We start from the raw sequence: 22,103 nt of genomic DNA on the forward strand, positions 1-22,103 counted from the left end.
TAGAAGTGCAGGCTCTTTCGCTAAACAACATGGACACGCATCTGTCTTGAAAGTGCCTGTAAGACATCATTATGTAATCCTGTAGTTTATTGGCCCTACGTTCTCCCAGAATCAGGACTTTATAAGGTCTTGGAAATCCTCGGCTCCCTTTCACTGCTTTCCAAATAAAATCTTAATGAATATAGTTGGAGCCCTTTATTAGGCTCTGTAATCCCTTCCACCAAAATAGCCAGGCTAAAGGTGTTCCATGTAATTTTTGTTCCACTGGAAAGAGAAGGAGATTATTTTGACATTGTCCAGTAAGTTCAATGGATAAACACTGTTCACCCCAAACCAAATTATGCAGCCTTCAGGGAGTTTTGGGAAAGCAAATCAACTGAACAGACCAAGAAAGAACATTGTATACACAGCAAAGCTCTTTGGCAGTCAGAACCTGTTCTTCATGAGAAGGGGCCAAGCCACTTGGAAATTTCAAGTGAGAAAACAGAAGCCACCTTACTCCAAGGTCAGAATTTTCTGAAGAACTTCAAGCGCAATTTTATAGCAGAAGTGATACTGCTCCTATATGCATATATATGAAAAACAATAGAAAGTTAAGCAATCGAATAGCAATATCCACTCTTGGAAAATACATCTGTAATTGTCACCATAAAGTAATGTTCCTAAAAGTAGCACACTTAATCAAACTTCTTGATGCCCCTAAAGTTTATAGAATATGAGCAGGATAAATGATCGTAATATAATTCTTGGTCTAGAACTAGTTACCCTAAGGCTTAACTGAGCAGAGGGGAAACTGACTATCTCACTTTCCTGTATCTACCCAGCTAAATCAAATTAAAATGTCTCTTGCATGAACTTTGACCATCTGTTATTTTTAAGATCTAATCTCACGTCTCCCCAGCCATCCTAGTTCAAATGAAATACTTGCTCTCACTTGGACACTAAAATTTGGCCAACTTAAAGATTTAAGGGTACAATAGTAATCATAATAGTATTATGATTCATCATTAATCTATGACATAAAAATATATTTTAATGACATGCCAATAGCTTTGCTATTCTAGTGGCTAGTGAGTATCCTAAATTGCTATCTAGAAATTTATTTAAAATAACTTAAGGTATGTGACTTAAGTAATATGGCATTTTATGGGGAAAAAAACATGTAATTAGCCACTGGGATGCTTGGGTTTCAGCCTTGCACCTCCAAGAGCTACCTGAGTGATTTTATGGAATGGATGCTATTTTTGTGACTATAAAGTACTTCATCAGAGATATTAGAACAAAATGAATGTTCACCTCCAAGAGTGAGAATTAAATGAGATCATGTAGGCAAGAGAGCCTTATAAATTGGAATGCCTGCACAGTCTAATTCTCGTTCTCACAGTTCTTACTAGAAGGTACAAGGTGAGGGCTTACCTTTGTCTGAACCATGCCAGAATGCTGTTCCCGCATTTGGGCCACTATGGTCCTGATGTCAAACTGTGGACAGGATGACAGCAATTTTGTGTCATCCACGTGGAGCAAAAACGCAAACCTGGAGACTGCCAATGAGTACTGCCAACCTCTTCCCAGTAAAGAGATTTAACGGGAGATTTAACAGGAGAGCTTCATCTTTAGCCAGAAGAAAATGTACTATTAATATTTTTAGCCCAGTCTACCAGATAAGGAAGCCTTGTTTAAATAGGAAAGGGGAGGATGCATTCAAGGCCTGGTGTCCACAAGCAGCAACAAGGCATTTACATGCCCTTAGTACTGTTCTCTCAAGAGCATGAGGAAAGCAGTCTCACCATCTGGGAAACACCTGCAGTGCAGAAGCCTTTCTCTTTCCAGGACAGTGACCCAGTTGTTTCTCATGTGAAGTGTCCTAACAGCCTAAACTGGGACCTTGAGCAACCCTGCACCTGTGCCATAGAGCGAGGAGGGGGAGCCATTGCAGTGCACCAAGGTCTGCTTCTAGTCCATGACGAGGTGAGGGCAGAGCCTGCAAGGAAGGGCTCAGAAACACCACGGCCAACTTGACATCGCACAGCGTCTGAGTCTCTAGACCAGCGCAGCCGCTGCCACATCATCTGGAGCCTCGCGGGTGCTGCAACCTCAGTGCCAGTCTGGTACAGCAAGACGATGTGGAGATGTAATATTTTAAGATTGGTTCATCAATTGTAACACAAAAGCATGCAAAAATCTGAGAAAATGTAAGCATTTTATTTATTTGTGCAAGTTGTGTAAGTTGTGTAAGTTGTCATTTTGGTAATGATTTAAAGTATTAGTGATGCCTTTAAAATTTTATTTTGAAATACTCATACACAGGATGTTGAAAAAAAATGCACAGAGGGGTCCTGTCCATCCATCACCCAGTTTCCCCAGTGATATCATCTTGCATTGCCACAATATAAAAACCAGAAAAGTGACATATTGGTGTAATCCACAGAACACATGCAGGTGTGTGTGTGTAGAGTTCTCTGCAGTTTTTTCACATAAGCACAACCACAATCCTGATGCTGACCCATTCTATTCCTACAGCCCCTTCACCCCCCAACCCCCACCCTGCACTCTCCCTTTAGAACTATGTCCGAGGAAACCACTAAGCTGTACTCCATCTCTATCATTTTGGTATTTCAAAGGTACATGAAGGAAGCAGATGTGGCTCAAGTGATTGAGCTTCCGCCTACCACATGGGAGGTCCCAGGTTTGGATTTCGGTGCCTCCTAAAGAAGATGCACAAGACAGCAAGCTGACATAATGAGCAGGTACAGCGAGCTGACACAACAAGATGACACAAGAGACACAAGGAGGAAACATAATGAAAGACACAACAAAAGCAGGGAGCAGAGGTGGCTCAAGCAATTAGGTGCCTCCTTCCCACACAGCAGGTCCTGGGTTCAGCTTCCAGGGCCTCCTGAGAAAAGGAAGACAGGCATCCAACAGGCAGCAAATGCAAACAATGAGGGGGTGGGGAGAAATAAATAAATAAGTCTTTTTAAAAAAAGGTATATGAATGCAATCATACAATATCTAACCTTTTGAGATTGGCTTTTCCCCCACTCAGAATGATTGCCTTGGGGTCCAGCCAAGTTGCTACCTGGAATGACAGTTCATTCCTTATTATTGGTAAATACTGTTCCACAGTAAGTGTTGGTTCCAGTTTGTGGCTATTATGAATAAAGCTTCTATGAATATTTGTGTAGAGTTTTTGTGTGGGCAGGAGTTTCCATTTTCCTGGGATAAATGCCCAAGAGTGCTATTGCTAGGTCATAGGGTAAGCTTAGTTTAGTTTAGTTTAGTTTAGTTTTTAAGAAACTGCCAAACTATTTTCCAGAGTGGTTATCCCATTTTATGTTGCTACCAACAATTTATGAATTATCCAGTTTCTCCAAATCTTTCCCATCATTTGGTGTTGTCACTATTTTTTTATACTAGCTACTCTGATAAGTACATAGTGATATCTCATTGTGGTTTTAATTTGTATTTCCCTAAATGCTATTGAAGTCAAATAGCTTTTCATGTGCTTATTTCTCATCTGTATATCCTCTTTGGTGAAATGTCTGTTCATATCTCTTGCCCGTATTCTAATGGGATTTTTTTTTACTGTTGAATTTTGAAGGTCCTTTATATATTCTAGTTGTGAGAGCTTTATTGGGTATGTGGTTTACAAATATTTCTCCCAGTCTGCAGCTCACCTTTCCAACTTCTTCAGAAAGCCTTTCATAGAACAAATATTTTAAATTTGCTTTTCTCTTTAATTTGCTGTCCCCTTAAGAAACAAGGCAAAGTTGTCTGCTCTAATCACTCTTATTCTGCCAGGATAATAAGGCAAGCAAAAGAAATAAAGGGCATATAGCCTGGAGAGAAGAAATAAATCTGCCCCTATTTGCAGATGGCATAGCTATCTCTAGAAAAGCCCATGAAATCTATAAAAAGAAAAACACACATAAAACAGACTTTTGGAACTAATAGTGATTTTCAGCAAAGTCAAAAGTATAAGATCAACATGCAAAAATCAATCTTGTTTTTACATACTAAAAACAATTGTGAGGAAAAAAATGTGAAAACAATGCCACTTACTCCAAAGAGAATGAAATGCTTAGGTATAAATACAGTAAAACACAAATAGGATCTCTATGCAGGAAATGACAAAATGCAGAAGAAATCAAAGACCTAAATAAATGGAAAGATATATTTTGTTCATGGATTGGAAAATTCTAATTTAACAACAGATTTAACATAATTCCTATCAATATTCAAGCAAGTTTTGGTAGATATAGACAAGCTTATTCTAAACTTTATAAATGGAAAAGCACAGGCCCTAGAACAGCTAATAGCTTAAAGCAATTTTGTAAAAGGAGGATAAAGTAGAAGGAATTGCTCTACCCAATTTTAGGCTTATTAGATAACTCAGTAGTCAACAGAGTGGAAATGGTAGAAGGAGAGACACAGAGGTCAATGGAACAGAATGGAGAACCAGAAACAGAAACTGAAATATGAAGGCTCAAAAGAAATTCAATGGAGGAAGAATAGACTATTCTGTGCTGCTGGAGCCATGGGACATCCATAGGCCAATAATAATAATAATAATAATAATAATAAATCTCGACCCCAACCTCACATCATATTTAAAATTAACTCAAAATGGATCATGGACTTAATATACAATGTAAAACTACCAAATTTTCAGGTAAAAAAATCTTTAGAACCCAGGCTAGGCAATGAGCTCTTAGACTTGACATCAAAAGCTTAATCTATAAAGGATATTTAATAAACTTAGATTTCATCAAAATTAAAACCTGCTGCATCTGGAAAAGCCTGTTTCTTCCCACACCCCACCCCCCCAAGATGGCTCCCTCATCTGTTTAGCTCATTCTTTTGCTCGTTGTTTGTGCTCATTACCTGCTCACTTTTTTTTTGCTTGGTGTTTTTACTCATTGCCTGCTTGCTTTTTCTTTAGGAGGCACCAGGAACTGAACCCAGGACCTCCCACGTGGGAGGTGGGTGCTCAACTGCTTGAGCCACCTCTGCTCCCTTATTTTGTTTTTGCTCATCTGCTCATTGATTTTTCTTGCTGTCTGCTCATTGTTTTTTTGTCTTCTTTAGGAGGCACCAGGAACCAAACCCAGAACCTCCCATATGGGAGGTGGGTACTCAACTGCTCAAACCACATCCACGCCATAAAAAGCCTGTTTTTTCAATTTTATAATTTAACATGGTTAGTTGAAATATGCAAATAAATTTATATTATTAACTTTTTAAAAAAGATTTATTTTCCCCCGCTCACTCCCCTGCCCCTGCCCTGCTGTTTTAGCTGTCTGTGTCCATTTGCTGTGTGATCTTCTGTCTCTATTTCTCTTTTTTGACTTCTCATCTTTCTCCTCTGGGATTCAGAGGGACTTGAGCCTGGGAACCTGTGATGTGGAAAGAGGCTCCTTGTCATTTGTGCCACCTCAGTTCCTGGTCTCTGCTGCACTGCACTTTGACTCTCCCCTCCATCTCTCTTTGGTTGTGTCACTATCTTGCTGTGTGGCTCTCTTGCGTGAGCACTGGCTCACTACACGGGCACTCACGTGGGCAGTTGGCTCACCATGCGGGCATTCACACAGGCACTCAGCTCACCGTCGTGGGCACTGGCTCACTACACGGGCACTCACGTGGGCAGTTGGCTCACCATGCGGGCATTCACACAGGCACTCAGCTCACCGTCGTGGGCGCTGGCTCACTACACGGGCACTCACGTGGGCAGGTGGCTCACCATGCGGGCATTCACACAGGCACTCAGCTCACCGTCGTGGGCACTGGCTCACTGCACAGGCACTCATGTGGGCAGTTGGCTCACCATGCGGGCATTCACACAGGCACTCAGCTCACCATCGTGGGCACTGGCTCACTACACGGGCACTCACGTGGGCAGGTGGCTCACCATGCGGGCATTCACACAGGCACTCAGCTCACTGTCGTGGGCACTGGCTCACTACACGGGCACTCACGTGGGCAGTTGGCTCACCAAGCGGGCATTCACACAGGCACTCAGCTCACTGTCGTGGGCACTGGCTCACTACACGGGCACTCACGTGGGCAGGGGGCTCACCATGCGGGCATTCACACAGGCACTCAGCTCACCGTCGTGGGCACTGGCTCACTACACGGGCACTCACGTGGGCAGGTGGCTCACCATGCGGGCATTCACACAGGCACTCAGCTCACCGTCGTGGGCACTGGCTCACTGCACAGGCTTTCTCTTTTTCTTTTTCACCAGGAAATCCCAGGGATTGAACCTGGGTCCTCCTACATGGTAGATGGAGGCCTCATCACTTGAGCCACATCCGCTTGCCTGTCTTATTAACTTTTAACCTTGATTTACTGAAGGCAAAACAAGCTTCACTGGACTATTTTGTGCAGAAAAGGCACAACTTTCTGAACATGGCTTTAGTGGTAAACCAAACAATGAAAATGAAAGTGACTACAATGAAATGAAGACCAAAAGCATTCATGATGATTTGACCTAAAATTATGATTCCTCCTATATTGAGTTTTATAGCCAAAATTGGTTGTGAAGTGCTAAAAATCACAGTGTGCTTTTTATAAAGACATACTGGCTAACAAAACAAAGGAACCACAAAACTTACATGTCACATAAAATTTTAAAGTTTGAAGCCAAGTCAATTATTTTTAAGAATATTATATTAAAAAGCTAATATTCAATCTTCCAAATGTAAGATTAATGCTCTACAGACTTATAAAGTAGCACTTTGAATCACTAAGACTGAAAAACCATATAATATTACCCAGGCAACAGTGAAAGACTGTACCAAAGATGTGTTCTCGGAAATGTCTAAGTATGTGGCAAGGAAGGAAGTTAAAGTGCCATTCTCTAACTCTGTGGCAATCTGGACATGTTCAGGAGCTGGCTAGTGACACAGAAGTGGTGCCAACTCATAGGAAGAGCAAAAGCAGCGGAGTACTTGCCATTGCGTCTTCATGAACAAAAGACAGCCTGAACATCAGGACGCTTCCAGTACATCTGGCCTGTGAACCTGTGATAGGGGGGAATAATTCTTCCTTTTGCAGCTTGATTACTGATAAATAGTAGTCCTAAACTGCATAAAAAATGGGAAGTGCTACGTTGCCAAAAATTGTCATTTGGAGCTTAAGTTATGTGTAGGATTATATTCTGATAGTATAGTCACAATGACGAGAAAGCACTGTGAGGTAGCTGCACAAAGTAAGAGATTTATGTCAGGAGAACTCAATAACTGTTACAAAAGATCTGTCAGGTGCACTAAACAGCACGTTTGGTGATTTGCTAACATTTTGTTTTATTTTATTTTATTTTATTTTATTTCTTTCTACCCACCCTCTCGTCATTTGTACTTGCTGTGTCTGTCTGTCTTCCTTGTTTCTTTAGGAGGCACTAGGAACTAAACCTGGAACCTCTGACATGGGAGGGAGGCACCTAATGACTTGAGCCATGTCCATTCCCTGCTTTGTTGTATCTCTCATTATGTTTTTTCTTCTTGTGTCTCTTGTTGCATCAGCTTACCATGCCTGACCATTGTGCCACCTCGCTGTCTTGCTCATCTTCTTTAGGAGGCACTGGGAATTGAACCAGGGACCTCCCATGTGATAGGCAGGAGCTCAATCACTTGAGCCACATCTGCTTCCCACTAACATTTTTAATTATGTAAAGGCAACTTACTACATTTTGGATTTTTTCTCTTCATTGTATAATAATGTTGTGACTGATAATTAACAACTGTTATTGTATGTTAAAATAAGAGGGTTATAGTTCTTTCAAGAATGAATTATATAACCATCTTGGTGTTTCTGGACAACAGGATCTAGTTTTCTACAACATTTAAGGATTTTTAAATAGGCTGGATTTAAAAATTTAAGTGGTTATAAAAATAACAATTATTAAAAACAAATAAATGGTTACATTTTCTCAGATTTTTTACATGCTTCAAGGTTATCATTGATGACCTAACCTTAAAAAGCCCCAGGTCCCAACATGGCCCACTAGGCATGCAGCTTGCCCACGGCACTCGGTAGCCACACTCTGTCACAGGGTGACCCCACGATCCTACTGGGGCGTCAGGGCAACAGCAAACTGCTGTCAGCGCATCTAGATGGCAGTTTCCACTTACTCATCTTGCTGCAGGTAACAAACGTTCACAGGTGGGTGCTGTCCCAGCCTCCCTGTGAGTAGCTCTGGAAACAGCAAGGAGCACCGGGAAGGGCTTTCACGCTGGTGCCTCAAAGCTCAGGGCCAGGGGAAGCAGCAAAGGAACAGGCAGCTTCCCGCTCTGCACCACTGTGCTTCATCTCATCTGCGAAGCATCCTCAAGGCAAGAGGCGCCAGTACTCCATGTATCACTGAGAAAGAAAGCTTCTGCCAAGCTGTACAAACTACTGATTATAAAACACATCCTGATTTTAAAGAAGGTGCAAGGTAAAAAAAAAAAGTGCAACTTTAGAATCAATGAAATATAAAATTTAGTTTTACAGTTTCTGCAAGGAATATAAAATAAGGAAGATCATAAACTATTTAAGAAATGAGGATGGAGAATATATATATCAAGAAATATTACAGTAATGCATTTTTTGCTAAAAGGATAAAACAATAGTTACAGGGTTAAAGTAACATAATTGCACATTACTTAAATTTTCAGCATTGTCGAGGACATCTCTCACTTTTGGCCACCTAGTTTATATTCCTTTTTCTTAATGATACCCTGAGTTTATTTTGGAAAACCATCCCGCTCTCATTCCCAACCATATGGCCTAGGGTAACCCTGACCGGCCTAAATGGACCAGCACATCCCACAGTGACTAGTTCAGGGAAATAGCTCCAACACAAGCAGAAAGAGTGAAATGCTAGGAGGTGCCTGCTCAAGCTGCTGTGAAGGAAAAGCTTCTGTCTCCCAAGGAGGTTCCTGGAATGCCCTACATAAGCCTGCGGTGTTGGCATCAGGACGTGAGTGCGGGCACTGCAGGAGCCATTGTGATGCTACAAGGGAAGAGCCTGCTGTTGGAACACAGCTGTGTAAGGCCTGGGAATCAGAGCAGAGATTTAACACGTGTCCAGACATCAGGTCCCTGCAGGATTTGCCTACTAAGGCAAAAGCCACTGTGCTGCTTTTTATGACCTAGTTATGGATTTCCACATTCCTTGCAGTCACAGTAACAGTTACTTTCCCCTAACTCCTGCTAAGTAAACAGATGTCTTCCCCTCCTCACTTCTACGGCACAGGAAAAGAGTTGAGTACTGCCCAGCTGGGGCTCCAGCTGCAGCACACACAGTGCATGCTGATACCAGGGGAGACAAGGGAGGCAGAGGGGACGGAGAGAAGGGACGGGAACGATGTTGCCTGATGACTTACTGAGTGTGAGGCACTCCTCCAACAACTCTGGGAAGTACTGGTTATCGTTCCACCTTTACAGACCAGGAACCTGAGGCTAAATAGCACAGTCAACTGAGTGACAACCAGAAGTGGCCAGGTGAGCTTTCAAATCAGCCCCATGGCCTCTGCTCTCTTTCCCCAGGCCACTGGGGCCCGGGCAGTGTCAGAGACCACTTCCAGATGAGGACACATGCCTTTCCACTACGTCAGATAAGGTTTGAGGTCAGTTCCCATTTAGCTCGCCCCGGAAGTGGTTCAGAAACCTCAGGGGGAAATAATTGTTCAAATGAAAGCAGCAGCAGTGACAGGCTGTTTTCTCTGCCTTCCTCCGGCTGGAAAACCAGCTAGATCACAGATTTCTGTTGCCCATTCTGATGCTGGATCATGGTTTGGGGAATATCTGAAGGCAAGGTAAAAATCCTCTGCCCAGCACTGCCTAGCCCAGCATGGGCACAGTGTGGGAGAGAGGAAGGTGGTGGAAGGAGGAGGAGGCCCCATGCTGCAGCAGACAATCTCTTCCCATGCACACCGTGGACTTGCAGTCACGCGCTCCCTGAAGCAGTCCTCGGCTAATTGTTCGATGAGCAGCATGAAGGCAGGGACTGGCCCAGGTCTCGTCTCCTCCACAGACCTCAGAGGGCTCAGCAGGTGGGCTGGATGGAGCAATGAACTGCTCCAGAGTTCCCTGCCTGTCACCACATGACTGTGAGCTCTCCAGGGTTCTTGATTGTGGCTTTTATAAAAATATCTGCACCCCCAGGTACATAATAGATGCTCAGTATTTGAGGAATGAATGAATGGAAGCAGTGTCTAGAGAGAACAATTCCCGTTGGGTTTGTTTTTGGTTTTTGAGGTATCCGAGCAGGGGATTGCACCCAATGTCCAGGACCTCATGGGTGGGAAGCCAGGACTCAAACACTGAGCCACGATGGTTCCCCTGAGCTGACTTTGTTTTGCTTGTTGTTTGTTTGTTTTTAGGAGGCACCGAGAATAGAACTGGGGACCTCCCATGTGGGAAGCTGGCGCTCAACTGCTTGAGCCATATCGGCTCCCCTCATATTGCTTTTAAAGTTAAAATTCTTAATTTCTTCATCACTTTAACAACTGCAGTTAAAACGGCCTCAGGCCCAGAAGGACACAGGAAAAGGACGACATGTCCTCTTCAGTCCATGTGTTTCCACAAAGAGCAGCACCCTGGCCCCTCCCGCCCAGCCCTCTGAGGAGAAATGGAGCACTTCCCGCCCGCTCCCTTGGTGCCCTCCGCCTGGAGCCAGCCGGCACCCCTCACGCGGGCGCCCAGGTCGGGCTGGGCCTGGGGTGGGAGCAGGCTGCCTGAGGGAGAGCCAGGGAGCCTCCTTGGTCCCCGTCCAAAGCGCCACTGCCCGAGCAGTTCAGTCAGTCCTAGCTGCTTCCACGTTGGAGGGGAAGTGAAGATTGTTAGTGACTGCCTCCCCCAGGCCCAGCAACGTTGCTAGCCCTATTTTACACACGGAAAGCTGGGTTTGAGGGAATGAGCAATTTGCACAAAGTCACCAGAATCTGAAGTTTGTGGCATAACCGGAGGTCCAACCCAGGGCCCTCTCCTTAACTCGAGTCCACATTTTTCCCAGCGTGCTCACATGACTGTATTTCCGCTCATTAAACACAGGCATCTTTCAGCAACACTCTCTAACAAGATTTTGAAAAATGTGCGTGTGGGGTGATGGGCAGGAAAGGGGAAATGAACTCCCATTTACTGTGTGCTCCAGACTCTCCCACGAGTCATTTACTTGCCATTTAATTCTCACAACCCGCCCCCGGAAATCTGAGGTTCGTAGCGAATAAGTAACTTGCAACAAGCTTGAGAACCAGTTAGCCAAAGCTCACGTGCGCGGCTTTAAGCAGGGGCGGCGAAGGCCTGCTGCCAGGCTTCCACGGGAGACGCAAAGGCTCGCGTCCCGCGGCCCGGGCGTCGGCTGGGATCGGGCACTTACGCAGGAGTCCTCCACGGCCCAGAACACCACGTCCGCGCACAGCAGCACCCCCGTGCGGCCGATGCCAGCGCTGCAGTGCGCGAGGATGGGTCCCATCTGGTGGCTTTTCCAGAAGTAGGGAACGAACTTGATAAAGTCATCTGCCGAGGCAGGAGTGCCATGGTCCGGCCAGTTGATGAACTGCAACTGTTTTACAAGGTGACTAGTGTCCATCTGCTGGGGGTGGGGAGGAATCGATCAATCGCTTCTATCTGAGATCTCATTTCAACTTATAATAACAATAAAAATGGCTATATAACATTATCATGGCTTTCAAATGAATACTGAAACTTCATTTCGATGTTTATACGAATTCTGGAAGTTGCCAGGAATAGAGGGATTTCCTCAATTTACCAAAGAGAACGTAATAAAATAACAACATTGGCAGGTGCCACAAATTGAGCACTTGGCTGCGTGCTGGGTGCTGGCCCGGCACCCACGCGCACGGGCCCACTTCATCCTCCTGCGGCCCTGATGAGGCTCACACTGTTTCATCCTCTTTGGCTTCTGAAGAAACCAAGTAGCAGAGGACTTGAGAGACAGGTCGTGGGGCTACCGGGTTTGGAGCTGGGACTGCGGTGGGGCAACCTGAATCCTCCGCTGCCTTCTTCCGCAGCATGAGGACACAGAAAATCCAAGATTCCAAAGTATTTAGGGTAGAAGATGAGACAGAAGGGCGATGCCCCTGAGCTTCAAAATTATTCTCCTGAGCATAGGTGCAGCAGGCAGGGGCTGCCAACCCCCTGGTGGGGGCGCCCCTCTCTGCAGTGAGGAAAGAGGGCCCCAATGACCTTAACCGAAGACTATGACTCCCAAGTCTGACGCCGAGCCCTCCTGATGGGCAGTGACATGACCCCTCCAGGGCCTCTGCCATGATGGAGCACTTGGAGGACGCCCACAAAACCTCCCTGGGGAGTGTGCGGCCACCACTGCCCTCGCGGGGGACCCTCAAGGGGAGGCTCAGGGTGGGCTTCTCACCCCCCCCCCCCCGCTTCTCCCTAACAGACCAATTTTTTTGAAGTTCCTTTAAAAAGCTGTTGATGTTGAGAGATCCCTTTCTAATTCGAAGTATCTACTGGAATCCTTGACTGACTTTTTAATACAGTTTTCTACCTGGAATCGTAAGTCTAGAAAACCCTCCCAACTCACTTTGGTTACTGATGTTTTCAATATCTTTAATCACTTGATAAAGACACAAACGTCTTCAGATCTATAAAAAGCACCAAATAGAGAACCAGAGTTTGAGCCATTGGCACCGACACTGCAGGGTGGAATCAGCCCCTGACACCCTCGCAGGCGCCAGGCAGGGGCAAGCTGCCCGCAGCGTGTGTCAGGGCTGGCTGGCCCTGCTATTCGGACCTGGTGGGTCAGGAAGGAGGGCCCGCGGGTTTCCTGGCCCCCAGCAGGAAGCCTCAAACTCCCCCATGACTGAGGCGGTGGCGTGGCTGAAGGCCACCGCTCCTGCCACCTCATCAGGGCCCTGCGAGGTCTGCTCTATGGGAACCACACTCGACCTGGCCCGCTGTGTCCTCCGTGCTCCAGCCCCCCTGTCTCCTCCAGCGCTGCCTCACCTTCCCAGCAGGGGCCACGGGTGGGAAGTGCCTCCCTGCTCCACGGGGCCCGGTGCTCTTCTGTCCCCAGCACGGCATGGGCCCTGGGGAACAGCGGGCTCTCGGCGGGCAGGAGGGGAGACCCCTGGCACCTAGCGACGGCCCTGGCTCCGTCCTCGCACTCCTCGGCCATCTCTTCCCTCCCCCGCCCCCTGCCCGGCACCTCAACTAGCGAGTGCGAGGAGCCGCAGCCTCCTGCCTTTGCACTCAGGCCCCATCCCGCTTAACATCCCAGACACCCTCACCGCCTCACCTCTGTGCCCTCCGCGCCCTCGCCCCTCCTCGCCCCTCCTGGCATGGGGCAGCCTCCCTGCAAAGCGCCTTCCCCCTCTCCCAGCCACAGGTGCCACAGCAAGCACCCCTTGGCCTGCTCAGGTGCCACGGCAAGGGAGGGCCGCACCCCTCGACCTGCTCCGGTTGCCAGGCCATTCTTCCTTCTAGCTGTCCAGAAGCCCCCACACGTTTGCACGTCCCACCTCTGACCCTTGTCTTCTCACTGCTCCACCAGTGGCTAAATGTCCTGGTCATCCACACCCAGTGAGCCCGACGCCACCCAGGGCAAGCCCGGCGCCCCACAGGCCCCAGGCTCTCGAGTCTTGCAAGACTTGATTCATCTCTGGCAGGGCGACCACTGCCTTGCTTCTCGTCCCCACAAGGGTGGCCTGGGTCCCTGCTTTCCCTCCCAGTGCCACCTGTTCTGGGTGACCATTTCACTCTCCCCTTAAAGGCCTCCATGGCTCCAGCTATCTTCACGATGAAGTCCATCTCCTCAGCTGTATCCACGATGGACCGTGTCCTGCCTGGGCCTGCTGGATTCCTCTAGCCTCTTCTCACCCCTCCTTACTCTCTTCAGTGAACGTTTACATTCCAGCAACTACTTCCACTCCTTTGTACACACCCCATGTTGTTTTATATTTAGGTTATGGCTTTCCACTGCTTACCCTTCTATTCAGGTAGTTCCCAATCCAGATGTCACCGCCTCCAGCAAACCTTCCCCCAAACTCTAAATAAAGCTTTGAAACTCTCTTCTAAGTCCCCGAGACTTAAATATTGCCACTGACCACAGCAACAGGAAGGCTGGGTGAGTGGACCCATCTTCCCACGCTCAGCATGGGCTGTGAGTGCCTGGCACAGAGACTGGCACTCAGTAGGAGCTTAGTACGTGCCTGTCCCACCTAGAAGTAGGCAAAGTACGTCCCAGCATCACACAGTTTCTAATATTCACCCCCTGGCCCCAACTCCCTTTCTCAGTTTTTTCTTCCCTGCAGTCAGAATTTGGTTAAACAGAAGAAGCAGTGATGCTGGCTTTGTTTTTGGTACCAGGGAGAAGTAAAACTGAGTCACCTAATTAAAAAGCATCCCAAGTCTATATCCCAGCCTACTCCTTACTTCTAGTCCGGCTGTACCTTCTTATGCAGTGAAATATATCTAACACTGATTTTTAAAGACTTACGGACTTCTTCACAACTTTAAACATTCAAATGATGAAACATTGAAGTGTCTGGTAGCTCTCCAGGGAGACGTAGAAGTGTTTCAATTCCAAAGGCTTATTCAGAGAAACTGGCCAGTAAAGGTGGCATTTGACCACTCCATTTTCCATCTCTCTGGTTATCATGACAATAACATTGGAATTATTTTCCCAAACCATTTGCCAAAAATCCTCTATGGTGGTGGGCAGTGGTCCTTGGGTAGCGATATAAAAATACTCTTCTCCTGAATTGACAATTCTAATGTAACTAGCACTGATGTAATCCTTGCTTTCTCCAAGAGGAACACATGTTGAGTCATCTATTAAAGAAACAGAAACACCTGGTAGAGGAAGGAAAGCCGGAGATGCACGAACCCAGGCTTCTGGGGAGCATTTCACCAAGGGAAGCCTGAATGCCACGACGCTAACAAAGAGTAATGTGACTTATGAGTTTATAAGTTCACCCCCACACGCTGTTCTGACAGGACCTAAGAAAGAGCTGATAAGGAGAACATTCTGTACTGGTGCTTACAAACCAGGGAAGGGTGCCGTTAGCTTCCCAGGAGCTTTGAAAGATTTATGTCAGAGACGACAGGGAGGATGAGGCAAGGGCGCTATCCCCTGCTCTACAATCCAGCACAGCAGAGGAAGAGCCTCTGAGGGAGGAAGTGAATGGCATTCCCCACAGATCCCAGGAAAGCTTTAGCCCAGAGCAGCGGGGGCCAGGGCTGCAGGGGACTGTGGGAGCTGATGGGAGTTGTCTTAGGACCCTCCAGACACCGTTGCTGCCACACGAGGCACCAGGGTGGACGGCCACCCCCACCTTCTCCAGGTGCCGTGGCCTAGTCAAAGCCAAGGCATTGTGGCAAAAGGATGCTTCCAAGGGAATCTGCTCCAGGCAAAGTGGGGCTCATCAGACACAGACTGCTACAACAAATACAAGAACAGAGAAGTCGTTGCTTGGCCTCCAGTAAACTTCACTTCCCCAGGAGCTCGTTCTTCACTCCTCATAGACTTCTGGGATGCTGGCTGCCCCGCTGCTCCCACCGAGAGAACAAACAGCAAAGCAGTCCCCTCTCACCGTGCCTGTCTTCCCCATGACCTGCCCTTTCCCACATCTCATGGCCAAGTAGACCACTGACCTACCAAGTATGCTCATGACAAACCTAACTGAAAGCAGATTTACACAGTTTTTCACAAAGCACTTCTCACGTTCCAACAGAGTAAGCATAAACCTCCCTCTGTAAATGTGAATAAATGGGAAAATTAATGACTACATATAAGAAAACATCTAGTACTTCAAAAAAGGAGGCCATTCCAAGAAATTATAGCGAGTGTTTTCTTTTCCTTAAAAGGAGAGAGCACTTTAAAAACTACCATCTGTATTTTAAATGAGATTTCAGAGAACATGATTTTATCCTTTAAGAGGATAGTATATACTATGTTTATTGACATAAATATGTTACTTTATTTCATTATAAAGGGGGTAACAGCAGAATTATAATGAGATCTTTCATTATATGTGTTGCATGTTTATATATTTCATTTTATACATACACCTATATGTATATATGTATGTATGTATGTATGTATGTATACCTGTATGTCTGTCTGTCTTAGTTAGCCAGGGTTGTTATAATAAATACCACAGACTCATTGGCTTAAACAACAGCAACTTACTGTCTCACGGTTTTGGACACAAAAAGGCCAAAGTCAAGGTGTCAGCAGGACCCTGCTTTCTCTGGAGTCAGCAGCGATCCAGTGGTGGCCTGACATCACTGATGACTCAGTTGCTGCCTCCATCACATCTGTTCCTCTGCCTCCCACTCTCTCCTAGCCACTGAGTCCACCTTTCCTCTGCTGATAAGGCCTCCAGGCATACTAGAGGAAGGCTCCCCCTGATTCACTTTGGCCTCTCCTTAATCGATAGGATCTTCACAGATCCTAGTCACAAACCAGCTGAGGTCCACAGGACCAGGGATTAGGACTGAATATGCATTTGTGGGGCCATGATGCCATCCATAACTACATATATACATAACTATATAACTGTGTATATGTAACCATATAACTATATATGTAAATATATGTATATATTTGTATTTATATGTATATAAGCATATAACAAAAATAACCTGGCACAATATTCACAAAATGTTACAGAACCTATTTCATCATCTAAATTTTTAGAGTGGGTTTGTATTACTTTTAGAGTAAAAAAAGCATTTTGCGATTTTGGAAAAGGAGATTACATGTGAGAAAATTAAGCACTCTAAATCAACAAAAGCTTGCTTTCAGAAGAAAACCACAATTAATTAAAACCCCTAAAGTGGGAAGTGAATAGAAAAACAAATTACTGATTTAGAAAACTGACTAAAGGAATTTCCACAGAATTCAGAGAAAAAAAGACAATAATGGTTAAAATGCTAAAGAATTCAGAGGATATAAAAAAGAATATTAAAAGGAATTTCAAAAGGAACTATACACAGTGGGAAAGAAATAATCCAAGTGGTCATAAAAGAAAACATTCTGGAAATTGGAAGCCAGGGTAACCTACACATCTGATCTAAGCCGGGCACGAGGTACATCCTCCACTTGGAGGATGCCGTCTGAACCTCAACAGTCCTCCCAGGGCTGTTCTTGTCATTCACACTTTGCATATGAGGAACCTTATTCTAAGTGGCCAAGTCTGCAGACTCCATGCAGCAATTCTTCTAGGCCAGAGCCCAAGACACAGCAAGCTCTGCTCCTCTCAAGGTCGTCTCAAGCTGGCTGAAGGAGAGATCCTATCAGAGGCAGGCCACATTAATGAAGAGAGCCCTGCATCTAACATTACCTAGTGAAAGGTTAATTTAAGGATAAAGAAAAGAGGAATCCGGTCATTAAGGCAAGGGAACAGTTGGCCCATAAAGAAACCTGCCTCATTTTATCTTCAGACATCTCTCAAGCAACCTTAAATGCTGGAAGTCAACAAAGTAATGTCTATGGAGACCTGAAAAGAAAAGATTTGGACCAAAGAACTGAATATTCAGAAAATTTATCATTATGAGTGAAGGCAAGAAAAATACATTTTCAAACATGCAAAAGATTCAGAAAGTATACAGCTCAGTCCTGAGAAAAGTACTCAGAGCAGTACTCCAACTCTGGAAAACTAAGTCAAAGCAAAGTATTCAGATAGGAGAAAGATATGAAATAAAAGGACAGGGAAGCAGATGTGACTCAAGCAGTTGGGAACCTGCCTACCACAAGGGAGCTTCCAGGTTTGGTTCCCAGTGCCTCCTAAAGAAGATGAGCAAGACAGTGAGCTGACATGATGGGCTGGTGCAGCAAGCTGATGCAACAAGATGACTCAACAAGATGATGCAATGAGGAAACACAAGGAGGAAACACAATATGAGACACAACAAGCAGGGAGTAGAGGTGGTTCAAGGAATTGGGAGCCTCCCTCCCACATGGGAGGTCCCAGATTTGGTTCCTGGTACCTCCTAAAAAAAAAAAAAGAAGAGCATAGAGAGCACACAACAAACAGAAACAGAGAGCAGACAACAGGCACAACAAGGGGGGGTAGAAATAAATAAATCTTATTTTAAAAAGTAAGGGCAGTGATAATGAAAGAAGAAATCATTATTGGAATTACAAAAACAGGTGAAATGACAAAAATAATCTTGAAAAAGTTGGGTTACTTGAAAAAGTGTGGACAAAGGAAGTTAACTCATAATGGGTGATTTCTCCTAATGGATACAAATAGAGGCTCAGTTAGGTTTCTTCAGAATATACAGGTACTGCTGTTTGAATAAAACTTAATATAACATTGCTCAAAAGAGAGTGGGGTGGGGAAGCACCTTTACCTTTCTATCTAAAGTAGGGAAAAATCAAAGGAAATAATTAGAAAGCATAATAAAAGAAAAACATAAAAAGATGAGAGAAATAAGGACACACATTTAACCGATCATAATCCATGATGACTAAATTAAAAAACAATGAAACAGAGGGACCTAAAAGACATCAACATACAGACACACAAATAAAACCAATAAAGAAACTTATAGCCTGGTCTTTGAAAGCACAAAAAGTTTAGGAATACAAATTTAAAATAAATGAAAAGGCAAACATCTAATTAGGCTAATCAAAGAAAATAAATAAAGCACATTAGGAATACAGAAGAAAACAAATGATTAGAAGAAAATTCTATATTTAAAATTAGGATAATAAATCCAAAAATCACAAAATGAAAAGCTTTATAGAAAAATATCAATTACCAAAGTAAATCAATAATAGAGAACCTGAATAAGCCAGTAATGGTAAAAGAAATTATTATATTTATGGGTCTATTGTTCATAAAAAGGAAAATCAAGGTAAAGAATAAGAAACCTAAGGGGAACTTCAGCCAGACAGAGTAAGAATGATGAGCAAACAGAAAACAAGTGTGTAATAATTTCAAATGGCTGAAGGATGAGATGGCTTCCACAATATCAACACAGCTGAAAGAACACATAAAGAAACTCAAGGGTATGCTTTTCTGGAAATGAAAGAATATAATTTGCAAGCTAAAAACTTTAATAGATGACTGAAAGGAAGAAGGTCATTCATGAAACAAATTAGTTTACTGGATGATCCAGTTTTTTTAAAAAAGAAATGAAATTTAAAAGAGAGAGAATGTGTGCACAACCACAAAGAGGTGGAAATAAAGAAGGAATGAGAGTGGGAATGTGGGTAGATGGTATCGCACTAAGTTCAATTCTCTCACAGAAGCAATGGAGAAAGATCCAAAGCTGCCTGAAGGCTGTGCTACGCAACTCCCAGGAGGTGAGGGGCAGAGACAGAAAGAGAGACCTGAGTTCCCAGGCCCCGCGGGGCTCCCCCACCCCCAAGATGTGAAGCTGGGGTAAAACCCCGGCTCACAGCAGTGACTGAGAGGGGAGCAGACACCTTCCTCCCTGTCAGCTGTTTAAAGGAAAAGGGAGGATGAGTGAGGGGCCTTTTCTTCAGTGAATTCAGCTAGTAGAGGCTGCTTGGAATCTCTAATCTGGAGACTGAACACAGGAACACAGGAAAGCCCAGACTGAAACACCTCGGTGGAAGAATGTGCTGACTAGTGCCATCTTCTGGCTGGTCTGGAAATTGCATGGACAAAAACTGTTCTCTGTTTTATCTGTATCCAACCCTGGGAGAATATCTGCATTCCACTGGTGAGGCCCTGGCTGGACTTGATAACTTAAGCTGGGTAATTTTAAAGACTTAGAATAAGTTGAACCAAATATCAAAGAAGACCTGTGGAAAACTAATAGGCAAGAGATAGAAATTGGCCATCAGAATAAATTCATCAACATATTCAGGTGCCTAGATATCAGCGAAAAATTACAAACATTACTAGGAAATAGGAACAGATGGCCCAGCCAAAGGAACAAACCAAATATTCTGAAGAGATACAGGGAAGAGACTTGGCTCAGTGGTGAGGTTGTCTGCCCATCACATGGGAGGTCTGCAGTTCAAACCCTGGGCCTCCTTGACCCGTGTGGAGCTGGCCCATGTGCAGTGCTGATATGCACAAGGAGTGCCATGCCATCCAGGCGTGTCCCCCGCATAGGGAAGCCCCATGTGCAAGGAGTGTGCCTTGTAAGGAGAGCCTTCCAGCGTGAAAGAAATTGCAGCCTTCCCAGGAATGCCACCGCACACATGGAGAGCTGACACAACAAGATGCACAACAACAGAAAAGAAACACAGATTCCCATGCCACTGACAATTGAAGAAGTGGACAAAGAAGAACATGCAGCAAAATGGACACAGAGAACAGACAACTGGGGGAAAGGGGGGAAGGGGAAAGAAATAAATAAAAATAAATCTTTAAAAAAAAAAGAAATAGATACAGTATTTAAGATGATCAGTGATAATCACACAGCTCAGCCTGAGTCACATCAAAGAATTTAAAGGAAACATCTCTAAATCAATAAAGGATATTAAGAAGACACTAGGTGAACATAAAGAACAATTTGAAAGCCTACAAAGGAAAGTAACACCTTATGAGAATGAAAGACACAACAGATGAGATTAAAAATATGTTAGAGGCACATAAGAGCAGAGTTGAAATGCTCAAAGACAGAATTAGTGATTTTGAAGACAGAACATCTGAACTGGAAAAGACAGGAGAACAGAAAGAGAAAAGATTTTTTAAAAGGGAACAGGCTCAGGGAACTGAATGACAATGCAAAACATATAAACATTCATGTTATCAGTGTCCCAGAAGGAGAAGGAAATGGAAAAGGGGCAGAAAGAATATTTGAGGAAATAATGACCAAAAACTTCCCCACCCTTATGAAAGACATAAATATCAATATCCAAGAAGGATGATTCATCCCAAACAGAATAAATCTACATAGAGCTACCCTGAGACTCCTACTATTCAGAAAGTCAAATATTAGAGATAAAGAGAGGAACCGAAAGCACCAAGAGAAAAGCAAAACATCACATACAAGGGAAATTCGGTAAGATTAAGTGCCGACCTCTCATCAGAAACCAGGAACGTGAGAAGTGGTATGATATACTTAAGGTCCTGAAAGAGAAAAACTGCCAGCCAAGAATTCTGATTCCAACAAAACAGTCCTTCACAAATAAGGATGAGTTCAAAGTCTTCACAAACAAACAAAAACTGATAGGAGATGTTACCAAAAGACCAGAATTACAAGATACTAAAGTGAGTGCTGCAGCCTGAAAGGAGAAAACAAGGGCAAGAGATTTGGAGATGAGTTTAGAAATGAAGATTATTAGGGAGGGTAAACTAAAGGGTAAGAAGATGGGCAATAGAATGATATGACAACAATCGAAAGATAAAATGGATAAGGTAAGTAATGCACATTGAATGTATATGGATTGAACTCCCCAATCAAAAGACATAGACTGAGAGAATGGATAAAACACTATGAGCCCTCTCTATGTTGTCCACAAGAGACCCACCTCAGATGTAAGGACATGCATTAGTCAGCCAAAGGAGTGCTGATGCAAAATACCAGAAGCCTGTTGGCTTTCATAAAGGGTATTTATTTGGGGTAGGAGCTTACAGATACCAGGCCATAAGGAATAAGTTACTTCCCTCACCAAAGTCTATTTGGAGCAAGATGGCTGCCAACTTCTGTGAGGGTTCAGGCGTCCTGGGTTCCTATATTCCTGGAGCTTACTTTTCTCTGGGTTCAAGGTTCCTTTCTTTCTGGTGCTGGCTTCTCTTTCCTCTGCATGCTGACCTCCCTGGACTCCAGGTTAAGTGTTCAGCATCAAACCCCAACATCAAAAAACCCTCGACTCTGTTCTTTGCCATGCCTTTTATCTGTGAGTCCCCACCCACCAAGGGATGGGGACTCAATGCGCTAATCATGCCCAGGTACAGATTAGATTACAAGCATAGTCTAATATTTCTTTTTGGAACTCATCAATAATATTAAACTGCAACAAGACACAACCAGGTTAAAAGTGAAACATTGGAAAAAGGTATTCTATGCAAATAATAACCAAAAAAGAGCTGGAGTAGCAAACTAATACCAGACAAAATAGATTTCAAATGAAAAATTGTTATAAAGAGTGAAGAAGGTCATTTTATATTAATAAAAGTGGCAATTCAACAAGAAGAAATAAC

General features: G+C 44.4%; 1 pseudogene; it reads right to left on the reverse strand.

The window, feature by feature from the left end:
• Positions 1–495: 495 nt before the first annotated feature.
• LOC131278926 (tyrosine-protein phosphatase non-receptor type 20-like) lies at positions 496–14,659 on the reverse strand (annotated as a pseudogene).
• Positions 14,660–22,103: the final 7,444 nt, after the last annotated feature.

This window comes from Dasypus novemcinctus, chromosome 6 (assembly GCF_030445035.2).
Source record: "Dasypus novemcinctus isolate mDasNov1 chromosome 6, mDasNov1.1.hap2, whole genome shotgun sequence".
Classification (NCBI taxonomy): Eukaryota; Metazoa; Chordata; class Mammalia; order Cingulata; family Dasypodidae; genus Dasypus; species Dasypus novemcinctus.